This window comes from Manacus vitellinus, unplaced genomic scaffold, assembly GCF_001715985.3.
Source record: "Manacus vitellinus isolate BGI_N305 unplaced genomic scaffold, ASM171598v3 scaffold_106_pilon, whole genome shotgun sequence".
Classification (NCBI taxonomy): Eukaryota; Metazoa; Chordata; class Aves; order Passeriformes; family Pipridae; genus Manacus; species Manacus vitellinus.
In genome coordinates this window covers 274194-286279 of record NW_021938827.1, presented here as the reverse complement: position 1 = coordinate 286279, position 12086 = coordinate 274194, and the positions used below count along the sequence as shown (strand labels likewise).

The following is a 12086-nucleotide window of genomic DNA, read 5'->3' as shown; positions in this document are numbered from 1 at the left end:
AGTGTGCCGGAGTGGCCAGGGTTTGGTGCAGAGAGGAGGAGGAGGATGGAAGGAGGTTGTGGGGTCTGGCTCAGGTGATGCTGCTACTGGTAGCCATAGGAGCAGGATGGGGTGGGAAGCTGCTTGCCCACCCCGGGGGGAGATTTAGGGATGGAGCAGGCCCTAAATGATATCTCGAACCTGAAATCCCGGGAAGGGCTGCTGGCATGTGGTGAGGATGGTGATGGATCGAGGGGGATGGTCTCGCCTGCTCTGGGCGGCTGCGGGGCTGATCAGCTGGTGCCAGGGTGGGGTGGGGGCCAGGGTGACCCCCTGCTGATTGGGGTGGGTTTGGGTGATGGCGAAGAGCTCGGCTGTGTTGGATGTTTGGATGAGGGCGTCGGTGCTGGAGGGGTCCGGCAGTGGGTTGTGGTTGTGCGAGGGGCACCACCAGGGGTGGTGGCAAGGAGACCCTTGGGGAAGGGTTTTGCTGCTGTTGTGTGTTTGGGGCTGCTGCCAGTGCTGGGATTGGAGGGTGATGGAAGTGTTAAATCCAGAGCTGTTGGCAACAGGCTGTGCGTGGGCCTGGGGGAAAGTGGGGCAAGGAGAAAGAGTTTCCTTTTCTTCCCCCCTTTTTCACTTCCATCTTCCCTCCCAAAATAATCTTGGCAAACCAGGGAAAAAAGCAAATTTACAAAAAAACCCCACCTTTTCCTTGAAAATTTCACCTCCTGCACTTTTTTCTTCCCTTATGTTGCTCATTTGGGAGATTCCCCCTAACACTTTGGATGGGAATTGTGAAGTTTGTCACCAGCTCTGGGGAAAAGGCTGCAAACTGCTTCTGCCAGCCTAGAGCTCTGCCAGGGGTGAGGGGCCCTCAACGTTTCAGGGGTCCCCTCCGCACGGGTCCCTCTGTGTTGCTGGGGTGAGCATCCATTGGATGAGGAAGGATATTCCCAGCCATGCCTTGGTCGTGCCATCCCTGGTGCCACATCCTCCTTTGCCCTCCCATCCTTCTGGCTGAGGGCACAATTTGGGAATATTTTGGGGATTTTTACCACTTAAAGTGGCAAAAATTCATCTCTATCCACCTCTCCCAGGGCTGTGGGCAAGTCCATAACTATGGGCTTCAGCTGAACGTTTGCTCGTTTCCCTTTCCCATGTTTATCCTTTGCCTTCCCCTCTCACTTCACTTTTCTTTCTTCTCTTTTTTCTTTCTTTTCTCTTTTTTCTCCTTTTCTATCTTTTTTTGTTTTGTTTTGTTTTGGTTTTTTGTTTCTTTTCCACAAAAAATCCCAACCAGACCCGTAAACCAAGTATTATGTTTTCACTACCTCCATCCATCACCCTTCCCTTTCCGATGCCAGAAGCCATGCTCGGGATGTAAGAGGGCCTTTCCCCCTTTATTTTCCCCTTTCCTCCAGAGATTTTATCTCCTCTGTGTCCCTCTGCCCCTCCTCTCTCTGGTCTCTCACCTGTAGTGTTTTACCTGGCTACTGTAACTGTAAATAGCGAGTTTCAATCTGTTAGCGATGGTAACAGTACAGAAAACTGGTTTTGGGGGGTTTTTTTTGTTGTATTGATATGAAATGAGATTATATTTTTGTCAGAGTATATTGTAATAATACTGACTTTGGACATGGCCGAGTTGTACAGCGATTTCTTGTTTAAACCTCTTGGCTCCTCCCTTGCTCTTCCCCTCCCCGTCCCTCCCTGCTCCCCAGGTTTCCATGTCCCAGACCCAGACCTGGCCGGGCTCCCAGCTGGGAGCAGCCACTTGGCAATGGCTTCACACCAGGGATGCTTTTCCACAGGGTTCCCAACACGCTGGCGTGTCCCCCCGTGGGTCTGGAGAGGTCAGAAACACGCAGGAGGATATTTAAGTGAGCCTTGGATATACGGAGGTTCCTGGTGTGCAGGGATGCTCCCGCTCTCTGCTACACTCCCGGCAGGAATCAGGGACCTCGGAGGAATGGATGAGGTCATTCCAGCTCCCCTCTCCTCCCTAGCGAGTGGAAAACCACGTTGTTTTCCAGTTTCTTCCTCCCGAGCTCCGTTCTCTGGAGCGATGCCTGTTTGGAATGTGCTTTCCTTAAGCCAGAAGAGGGTGGTGTGGCTCAGACTGCACCGGGATCGTCTCCGAGCAGTCTGAAGTTGTTTTCCGGGAACTGGAAGTTTTACAACATCCCCAGCCCAGTGCTGCGGGGAGAGGCGTTGGTGAGCCGGGGTGAGCTGTTCCCCCCCTGCATCCCACCCACAAATGAGGGATTTCTTCCCTTCGGCTGGGTTTGCAGAGCGGGATTTTCCTGCTGGTGCCACTGAGATGTAGAGACCTGCCCAGTTCCTCGCTCTCTGGGCACAAACCCACTGCAGAGCCTTATGGAACATCCTTTCCACAGGGAAACGCTGTCGTGGGACAATGCTGAGGTGTCCCCGTGGGCTCCCAGCATCTCCTGCAAGGCCGAGGGGTGAAGCAGCCCAGCTCGGGCCACGACACCCCTCCTCCCCACGGCTCTTTCTGAGCAGTGTGCAGGCAAATAGGACTCTGAAGAGGTGGGGACCATCACGGCTGTGCTGCTGCTCCCCTTTTGTGTCCCACATGGCCTCTGGGTTGGGTCTCCCCCATCCCCTTCACGCCTCTGGTTCCCTGTAGCTCAGTAAAGCAGGTAGGTGTTAGCAAACTCTGGGGTGTCTGCAACAACCTTTGTAAAATAGAATAGACTCTTTAAATGATGCACTAAAAGAAAAAAAAACAAACATAAATCCCCTCTCCCTCAGCTTCTCTGTGTGATGGTTCATTGGATCTCCCCGCTCAGCCCGTCTGTAACAGCACAGGCAGCTCTGCATCCTCTCCCCAGGGTGCTGCACAGGTAGAAACAAAACAGGACGTGCACTTCCCCTGAGGAGTTTTATTTATTGTTTTGAGAAGCAATTTAAAAGGAAAAAAAAAATAAACTGTGTATCTATAATATATATATATATATTTTTAACCTCTTTTCTTTTCCTGATGCTCCTCCACCCGTGTGTGTGTGCGTGTGTGTGCGCGAGTCAAGGGATTCTGAGTGGGGACCAGGGTGTCCCCTTCCCCGTGTCCAGCTCTCCAGGGGACCACAGTGTCCCCTTCCCCGTGTCCAGCTCTCCAGGGGACCACAGTGTCCCCTTCCCCGTGTCCAGCTCTCCAGGGGCGATGCAGCAGAAGCCCAGAAGCAGCAGTGGGAGGGGAGGGAGGATTTATGCTGAGAGCTTGTAACGTTTTAACCGTGATTTTTGAATAATTCCATCTTTCTCTGGAGTATTTGCACCCTTGGGGTCTGGCCTGACCCAGATCCTCCCCCACCCTGGGGATGCCATCGCCCCCCATCCCCATCCCCTCCTGTCCCTGCTCCCTTGACAATCAGTGGCTCCTTCCCAGGGACTGCAGCACGTGGTTGAGACGTCTGTTTCGTTTTTTCAATATTCCTTTTTTGTGCTGTATGGTGATGCGTTATTGTATATTCCACAATAAGAAAAAAAATATATAAAAAAATGATGATAATAATAATAATTACCATGAGAAATTCTTATGAGTTTTGTTTGGAAACTCTTTCACTATATTTGTTGTAAAGAGGTTTACTATTAAAAAGAAAAAAAATACACGTTTCTGATAATTTTCCGTGCCTCTGGCTCTTTCTTTCCTGCCCTCCCCATGGCAGGGTGCAGCAGGGTGTGTCTCTCTGGCCTCCAGCTCCTGCCAGAGATCTCAGCAAGGTGGGGCTGCTCCTGTGTCACCTGCTCTTGGTGGCTGCAGGTAACACTGCTGTCCCTGCTCCCACTGGGCACACGGGCCTGAGATCACCTGGATGAAAAGCAGTGGCCTGGCAGAGGGACACACCTGGAGCAGCCCCAGGGCTGCAGGAGCAGGGCGTTACCCTCTGTCCTGCTCAGGTGTTCCCAGTCTCCCTGTCTCATGTCCACAAGGGATTCAACCAGGCTCCAAGATACCCCTGGCTCGTGGAGAGTCCCCTCCCCACAGGCCACCCTGAGGAGGGGTGACAGCTGTCCTGGGGTACTCTTGGCTGCTCTTTGATGCTCTCAGATGCCTTGGGATGCTCTTGGCTCCCCTGGGATACTCTCAGTGGAGATGGTGGTCCCCACCACCCAGTTTCTGGTGCCTTACTGCTGGAGGCACCGAGTCCTTGGCTGGAATGGACACCCCAGGCCACGCCGTGCTGTGGCTCCCACGGACCCTTGCAGTCTCCTTCCAGGTCAGGCACTGCCTTTCCTACCCAAAGGTTTTCCTGGTGGGGGCTTGACTTAAGAACGGGGCCTCCCTCCACCCAGGGGTGGATTTCTGTTGGGCTTCCAGCCAGGATGCCAGGTAAGTGTGAGCTCCTGAGGACTTGCCTTTGATTTGGGGTCCCAGTCACACACCCCAGCTGGGTACCTCTGGGTTCAGGATACACCCAGGAATGCTGTGAGGCTGATGCCTGCAGGAAGGGCAGCAGCACCCAGCTCCTGGGGGCCTCACCTCGAATCCTGGGCCCTTCACAATGAGAAAGACATTGAGGGGGTGGAGTGTGTCCAGAGAAGGGCACTGGAGCTGGGGAAGGTCTGGAGCACAAGAAGAGGCTGAGGGAGCTGTGGGGGGCTCAGCCTGGAGAAAAGGAGGCTCAGGGGGGACCTCACGTTCTACAACTGCCTGACAGGAGGTTGGAGCCAAGTAGGGGTCGGGCTCTGCTCCTGGGGAGCAAGGGACACAACAAGAGGAAACAGCCTCAGGTGGCACCAGAGGAGGTTTAGGTTGCATATTCGGGAGAATTTCTTTGCTGAAAGGATGGTTGGGCACTGGCACAGGCTGCCCAGGGCAGTGGTGGAGTCCCCATCCCTGGAGGGATTTAACAGACATGTGGTACTTGGGAAATGTTTAGTGGTGGCCGTGGCAGTGCTGGGGGAACAGTTGGACTCGATCTTGGAGGCCTTTTCCAACCATAACGATTCCATGATTGTATGGTTTCAACTAAACCAGGCCAAGAACTGCCTCCCAGCGAAAAATAGCCTTTTCACCCCAAAACCGATTGGGGGGAAGGGGAAAGATCCCCTTCCCCACCCCGCGAGGGCTCTGCTCTGACCCTTTATTCCCCCAAGCTGTTCCCGATGCCAACCCGGTTTTGGGGAGCGGGGGGGGTTTGGGGGGGTCGCCCCCGCCCCGGCGCGTTTCTCCGTGTCGCCGCCAGGTGGCGGCAGAGGGCGGGGCTGGCGGCGCTGATTGACAGCTGTCAATCACCGCGGCCGGGGGGCCGGGGTGCGACTCTGGGGCCCCGCGAGGCTGCGGAGCGGGGGAATTTCGGGCCTCAGCGGGTTGTTTCCGTGTTCCCCGTGCTCCGCGCTCTGGCCTGAATTCCTCGGACAGGAGTAAAGCCCCAGGGATGGGCTTTGGCGGGACCCGCTCCCGGGCACCGGCGGCCCCGAACGCCAGCGCTGGCCTGGGCTCATCCCACAGCGTGGGCAGCGCCTCAGGGGCATTCTGCTCCTGTGCTCCACTCAGGTGAGACCCACACCTGCAGAGCTGCCTCCGGCCCTGCCCCAGCACAGGAAGGATGTGAAGCTGCTGGAGTGAGTCCAGAGGAGGCCACGGAGGCACTTCAGGGGCTGGAGCCCCTCTGCTCTGGAGCCAGGCTGGGAGAACTGGGGGTGTTCACCTGGAGAAGAGAAGGCTCCAGGAAGACCTGAGAGCCCCTTCCACGGCATAAGGACCTGACCAGGCAGGACAAAGGCAAATGGGTTCCACTGTCAGAGGGCAGGGTAAGATGGGATATTGGGAACAAATTCTTGGCTTTGAGAGTGGTGAGACCCTGGCACAGGTTGTCCAGAGAAGCTGTGGCTGCCACATCCCTACAAGTGTTCAAGGCCAGGTTGGACAAGCTTTGGAGCAACCTGGTCTAGTTGAAATGTCCCTGCCCATGGCAGAGGGATGGGATGAGATGAGCTTTATGTTCACTCCCAACCCAAATCATTCCATGGTTCTCTGACTCTTTGCTGACCGAGCCAACGACAGCAGCCAGGTCTGTGGGCAGCCTGCAAAGTTTCCAACCCATGCAGGTGAGGCAAGGACCTGTCTTTCCCTTTGAGGATCTGGAGCATCCACAGACTTCCCAGTGCTTCCAGAGATGAGTTTCCCCATCCTGGGAAGATGGTTTGAAGAGTGGGATCAAAGCCATCCATCTCTGAGGGGTTTCTCCTGGCAGGGCTTTGTAGCGACGTGTTCAGTCAGCTGAATGCCCACAAAAAAGCCCCAAAATATCCCACAAAACATTTTTGTTACAAAACTCCACTTCATGCAAGCTTCTGTTTCCCAGGAGCAGGCTGGGAGCTCCAGGAGCTGGATCTCCCTCTTCCCCAGTCAACCAGACATGGGGATGGCAACACCGAGGGTTTATCCAAAGGCTCTTTAGGGGATGGTGGATGATCCTGTTTGTCCCACAGCTCGGCTGCACTGGGAAGTGGGTCTGCCTGTGGGGACATGGCAGCCAGAGGAAGAGGGAGGAAGGAAAGAAAAATCCTCTGCCCTGCTCACTCAGCTGGCATCCTGGGAAGGACCTGGAGTGCTGCACTCCCATATTTCCAAGTTTTGGTAACAGAGGAAGCTGGAAGCTGAAGTTTGGTTCCTTCCTATATATGGGGTTACCTTTAGTTAGAGCCTCTTCCAACTCCAGGTCTAATCACTCCCTGCAGCCAGACACTGTTCTTTGTGTGATGGAAGAATAGCAAAAGAACAGAAAAAGAGTAGTAAAAGAATAAAGCCCAAATTCATGTTATTTCTCATTTTTTGAGATGCGGTCTCAGCTCAGGAGAGGGAACCCAGAGTCAGTAGTCTGAGAAAACAGAGAGCATTTCAATCCCTGTTTGGCTGGATTTGATATGAGGAGGATGCCTGGGACAGCACCTTTCCAGAGAGCCAGTGCAAAATTTGTATCCATGAAACCACATGCTTTGCACATGCTGTGCACCCCCACACTCGCACCCTGAGATGGTCCAAAAGCTCCTGGCTTCTCCAGAGTGTTTATTTTACAGCCACCCTACTCACACTTTGAAGTAGATTTAAGCAGCAACAACAAAATTATAGGCCCAGTATAAATCTTTAATCAGAATATGTTTTCCCCTCCGAGCCTGCACTGCTGTGCACAATCAGAACGCAAATCAAAAGAAAGCGGAGTAAATTATTCATTGGGAATCTATTCCTGCTTTCCCTACATGGGAGACTTGGAGGCAGAGTTCGGGGTGAGTGGCTGTCTCGGGACTGTTAATATTCACTCCGTTGAGCTGTGGCCACAGCGCCGAGGGATGGATGAACTGCCGGGAACTGCAGCTCCTGGTTCTGCTCTCCCGTGGGGGGCGAGGGGCTGGGGTGGTGACCCATGGGTAGGAGCTCCACCAACGTGTCCTCCAGCCCCTCGGTGCAGGACAGGATCTTCCACCCAGCCCGTGGGATGATGTTCGTGTGGCCACACCTCCCCCTGCGCCAGAAATCGGCTGCACGGATTTACACCCGGGGGAGAATGAGCCCCCTGAGCCAGCCCGGTGTGTCTCACCAGCAATTCCCATCCCTCCCTCATCCCACGCATCGCACCCTCCTACACACACTATTTATGGGAGGCCCGAGCCGACGCTGAGCCCCACCTGACCGACGGGGGCTCCGCTGCTGTTTGTCACTGACGGGACACAGAGACATCAGGAGGATCTAAACACTTGGGCAGAGCTGCCAAAGCTGTTTGCAGAATATGTTTTTAGAGGGGAGAGTAATTATTATTATTATTATTGTTGTTTTTGTTGTTGTTGTTGTTGTTATTTTAAACCTCAGGGTATTTATCCAAGAAATGCCTGGGCCCATCGCTGCCGAGTGTCTGACTCGGCACATTGTTCTCGGCCGTCAGTGAAATCAAACCCCTTTTTCTTGAGGGGGTTTTTTTTAATTTTATTTCAGAGTCACGCTCCACGGCACAAACTGTAAAAATACATTTTAAAACGGCCAAAACAGACAGGTCGAGACCTTTCTGCTAACAATCCTCCACCCCATCCTTGAAATCTAAAGTAGTGAAGGATTTTGCAGAAAATAATGGATCATTTTCCCATTTACCCATGATTCAAGGATTAATAACTAATCCCATCAAAGGACATCTGCTTAGATTGTTCCTTGTCAGTGAAAGTAAATAGAGCCTTTTAGTCTTTAGACCTAAACTCCTCTGAGGTTATTATGCAGAGGAACCTCCTACAAGCGGTTGCTTTCTCTGTCGCTCCTGCTGTGACTAACCCTGGAGGGAGAAAGCAAACTTTGCAAGTCCCTGGACATAAAGGTTATTTGCTAGAATGGAGGAGACTTTTATGAGAGGCCGGGTAAGCTGAGACCCTCACCCTCCCCTAAGGCTCGGCTCGGGCAGGGGGCTGCAGCCCTTTGAGCCGCTTTGTCCTGCCTCTGTGGCACATTCCCCACGCCGGGGCGGGAACACAGGGGCTTTGCTCCCCCGAAAGCTTCTCCTGTACTCAAGTGTTTCTTCAGAACAGCTCTTTCGGGGTTAAATGGGAAAACGAGGAACTGTTTGGGTCTGGGTCCAAAATCCGCAGGGTTGGCAGGAAAAGTCTGGGAGGGAGATGGGTGTGGGAGGGGTGGATGGGGCTGGGGCTCCGCTGGCACACAGGGCTGGCAGAGAAACAGAGACCGTGGGGGAAGCGTGGAGGGGGTGACCAGAGGTGTTGAGGGCAAAAAACCTGGGAAATAACAAACTTCCTGTTAAACAATGGGCTGTTGGAGTATGGCTTGAGCCTGTCATCAGTGGGGCTCCCAAAGCTGCTTTTCTGGAGATAGAGACATTCCCAGAGGAATTCTGGCCAGGAGGGGCTCAGCCAAAATGTGATCAAATTGCCTCAAATAAGAGGAGTCCTGTCTCTTCCTCTGCCCAGGAGCTGTTCACCATAAATATTAAGTAATGGGCCTGCCCAGGGCAGATCCCTCGGGGTCACCTGGGGAGAGCCCAGTGCAGGGTACGGCGGATCCCAGCTCCCTGTTCTCTCCTTCTGCTGGGGTGGAAACAACCACCGGTGCCCGTGCCAGGCCATTGGAGGGATGCATGTTGTAAGCATTTCAGAACATCTAAAATTAGACTTTGTCTTTTTTTCCCCCTACCAGAACATGGCTGAGTGTCTCATCCACCAACACCAGCTGTGGATTTTTTTGCTCTCGCTTTGGAAAAAGCTTCCTCAGAGATACAGACAAAAAAGAAACGCCGCTCCACCCTCTCCCTGGCGCACACAAAATACGAGAGTAATTACAAACTGAGGCTGTGGGCCCCAAACCTGGACCCTGCTCTGAGCTATTGAGGGAAATCTTTCAAAGCCCGAATGGAAACCAGCCTCGTCGGCCTTTTGCTGTCAGGGGGAGGCTGGTCCTGCTGTGCTCAGCCCTCCCAGCCCTCCGGACCCGCAGCCCCATCGTCCCTGTAATCCAGAGTCGGCTCCGAGCTCCGGCGAAGGGAACAATTGCAGGCAGAGCCAGTGGGAGTTCAAAAGGAGCAATACTGAATTAAACGATAGCAATTTCCCTTATTTTCTGCTGCTTAAAGGTGCACGCTGGGAATGTTTAAATATCCTTGTTATCCCCTTCAATACCTAGGGAACATTTTTTTAACGAGCTGGGCTGCAATCAGGCCGTGTTCGTGCCAGGCATCTCTTACAACAGCCATTCTCCAAAAGAGCTGTCCAGATCAAAGCCCTTTGAGGCAGAAGAAAAGGCACCTGCTGGACTGAGGGCTCTGGGCAGCTGGGTGAGCCAGGGGAGGTGCCGGGGGGACACTTCACCCAATTTTACCGACACAAAACAGAGCTCCCCTCTTCTCACAAGAGGGAAATTTTGATATTTGGTTTGGGTTTAGCCTTTGGGTTTCTTTTTTTCCTGGCTTTTTTTTTTTTTTTTTTTTGCTATTGGTTTGGCAATGAACTGAAGCTGAGGATAACATCACGTCTCAGGCTGAGATGGTCTGATATAAATGAACTTGCTTGTTTTCAGGCTCCAGCCCCCTTCCCCTCTGAAGCTACCAGGTTACGTGGGTCCCTTTGAAGGCATCGAGCCACTGTTTGGCCTCTGGGGTGAACTATTAAAATCTCCCAAGCTGTTAAAATGTCTACCTGAGGTAGGAAAACACTTGCTGGGGAGAGAGGCAGGAGGAAGGCACGAGGCTTTGCAGCCCTGAGTGGACTCGGGGCAGAAGGGATTGTCTCACTACAGGGTCCAGTCAAGGTTGGAGCAAAGGGAGCAGGTGCCCAGGGTGGAGGCTGTGGGCAGGCAGTGGCTGCCTCTACACCACTGGCACAGCCCTGCAGGCCTGGGGATGGCCCTGGAGCTTCTCTGGTGCTGTTCCCTCAGTGTGCACCCGCTTGCTTCAAAACGCTGCTTTTGTTGCCATTTTCTTTGTCTGGTGGCACCGCACGGCCACAGTGCCCAGCGAGTGCAGGGAAGGGCCATCCACAGGGTTGGGGGTTTGCACTGAGACAAAGACATTTATTTAGAAATTACCCAGCTCCAGACCCCTCTTCCTCACCCAAATCCATGAGCCACTAACCTGCCCAGGCACCTGTACCCCAAATTTTGAGGTGACTGGGACTGCTGGGAGAATCTCAAATGAAAACCTGTATCTGAACATCCCATGGCAGCAGTCACACACAGGTTCAGAGGCAGTGGTGGTTGTGTAGATGTGGTTTATACAAAATACATGTGGCTTGTCTAAAGTCACACATATTTGTGGATATATCAGAGCAAATACTTAAAAAGCCAAAAATCGTCTTTGATCCATATGTGACATTTCTTCCAGAGCTGAAACACCTCCCGCATGGAGCCTCTCTGAGCTGGCAGGGAAAAAAGGAGGGAATTTCCCTTAAAAATCCCAACAGGGAAGCTCCATGCTGGGGCCCTGCAGGCTCCCTGCACCTTGCACAGCCTCAGAGGTGTCCAGCACCCACCAGTGAGCACAGGGAGCACCCACTGCTTTTCCCCAAGCAGGGAAGGGCTGTAGGCAGGGCGTTTTGCAGTGGCTATTTTGCACCTCCACACTCACAGGGGCAGAGGGAGTATCTGTACCTCCCTACAGGAGCCCTGCAAGGAGGGAGCCCGGATCTGCTTGGGTGGATGGAGCTGGAGTGTGCCCCGTGCAGCCGGGTGGAAATCCCACTGTGCCCCCCCCCTGCCCGGGGCCCTCGTGTGCCACAGCTGAGGTACAGACACCCTTCGTGCACAGGGCACGCACACACAGGGCACACACGAGGCGGGCACACTCGGATAGGGCAGCACAGGCGGGGTTTATGCACACCCCGGGGGTTTCTGAGCAGTTTTGGGGGTGTTGCTGTCGAATCATGTCCCCCCCCCCCCGATGTGTGTGACCTCTCCCCGGGTCTCACCGTGGCAGGGGGTGGGGAAGGGGCTGGGAGGACAGAGCTGCACCCACAGCGCTGTGGTACCTCGCAAAGACTTACAAATAAAACCGGGGGGGGCTGCACCAGGTTGGGGACACTCCTCGCCTTGCGCGCTGCAAACCAGACCCTTCCGGGCGGACTTGCGAGTTTTCTTTGGGTTTTATGGAGGGGTTTTTGCACTTTTTTACGGGTGCGAGGGCCGGGCGGCTCCCTGCGGGGGCAGGGGGTTGTGGGGTGGCTTCTCCGCGGCCTCCGCGGAGCCCAAGTACCGCGGGACCGGGAGCGGTGGCGGGGGTTACGCGGGTCCCTGCCCGTCTGCCTCCCCCGGGACACCCACCACCGAAAATCCCGGTTTTCCGAGGTGAAAATCCTCCTGGATTATCCGAGACTGACCGCCCCCGCCGCCGCAGCCGGGGATTTGCCTTCCGGCAGAAACTCGCTTTAAAAATAAGTTTAAAGCGCCCATTTTGCGGCACTAACGACCCTTTCCCTGCCCTGTGGCAGCGCCTGACGCTGGAAAAATAAATGTGAGATGAGACGGGCACGAAACGGGCTGGAGGGAAAGGCTGCATGCCTTCCACTGGAGGAGCCAGCAATGCCGAGGGAATTCCGAAAAAATTCTCTCTCTCTTTGCTCCAACCCCTCCTCTTTAAAGTTCAGTATCAGATAAA

General features: G+C 54.0%; 1 long non-coding RNA gene across 1 annotated transcript; it reads left to right on the top strand.

Annotated features, from left to right (window-relative positions):
• The first annotated feature begins 7 nt into the window (after positions 1-7).
• Positions 8-3629, top strand: LOC108644283. Its single transcript, XR_001923178.2, has 2 exons — positions 8-2645; positions 2758-3629. It is a non-coding gene; the product is annotated as an uncharacterized LOC108644283 (long non-coding RNA).
• The last annotated feature ends 8457 nt before the right edge of the window (positions 3630-12086 follow it).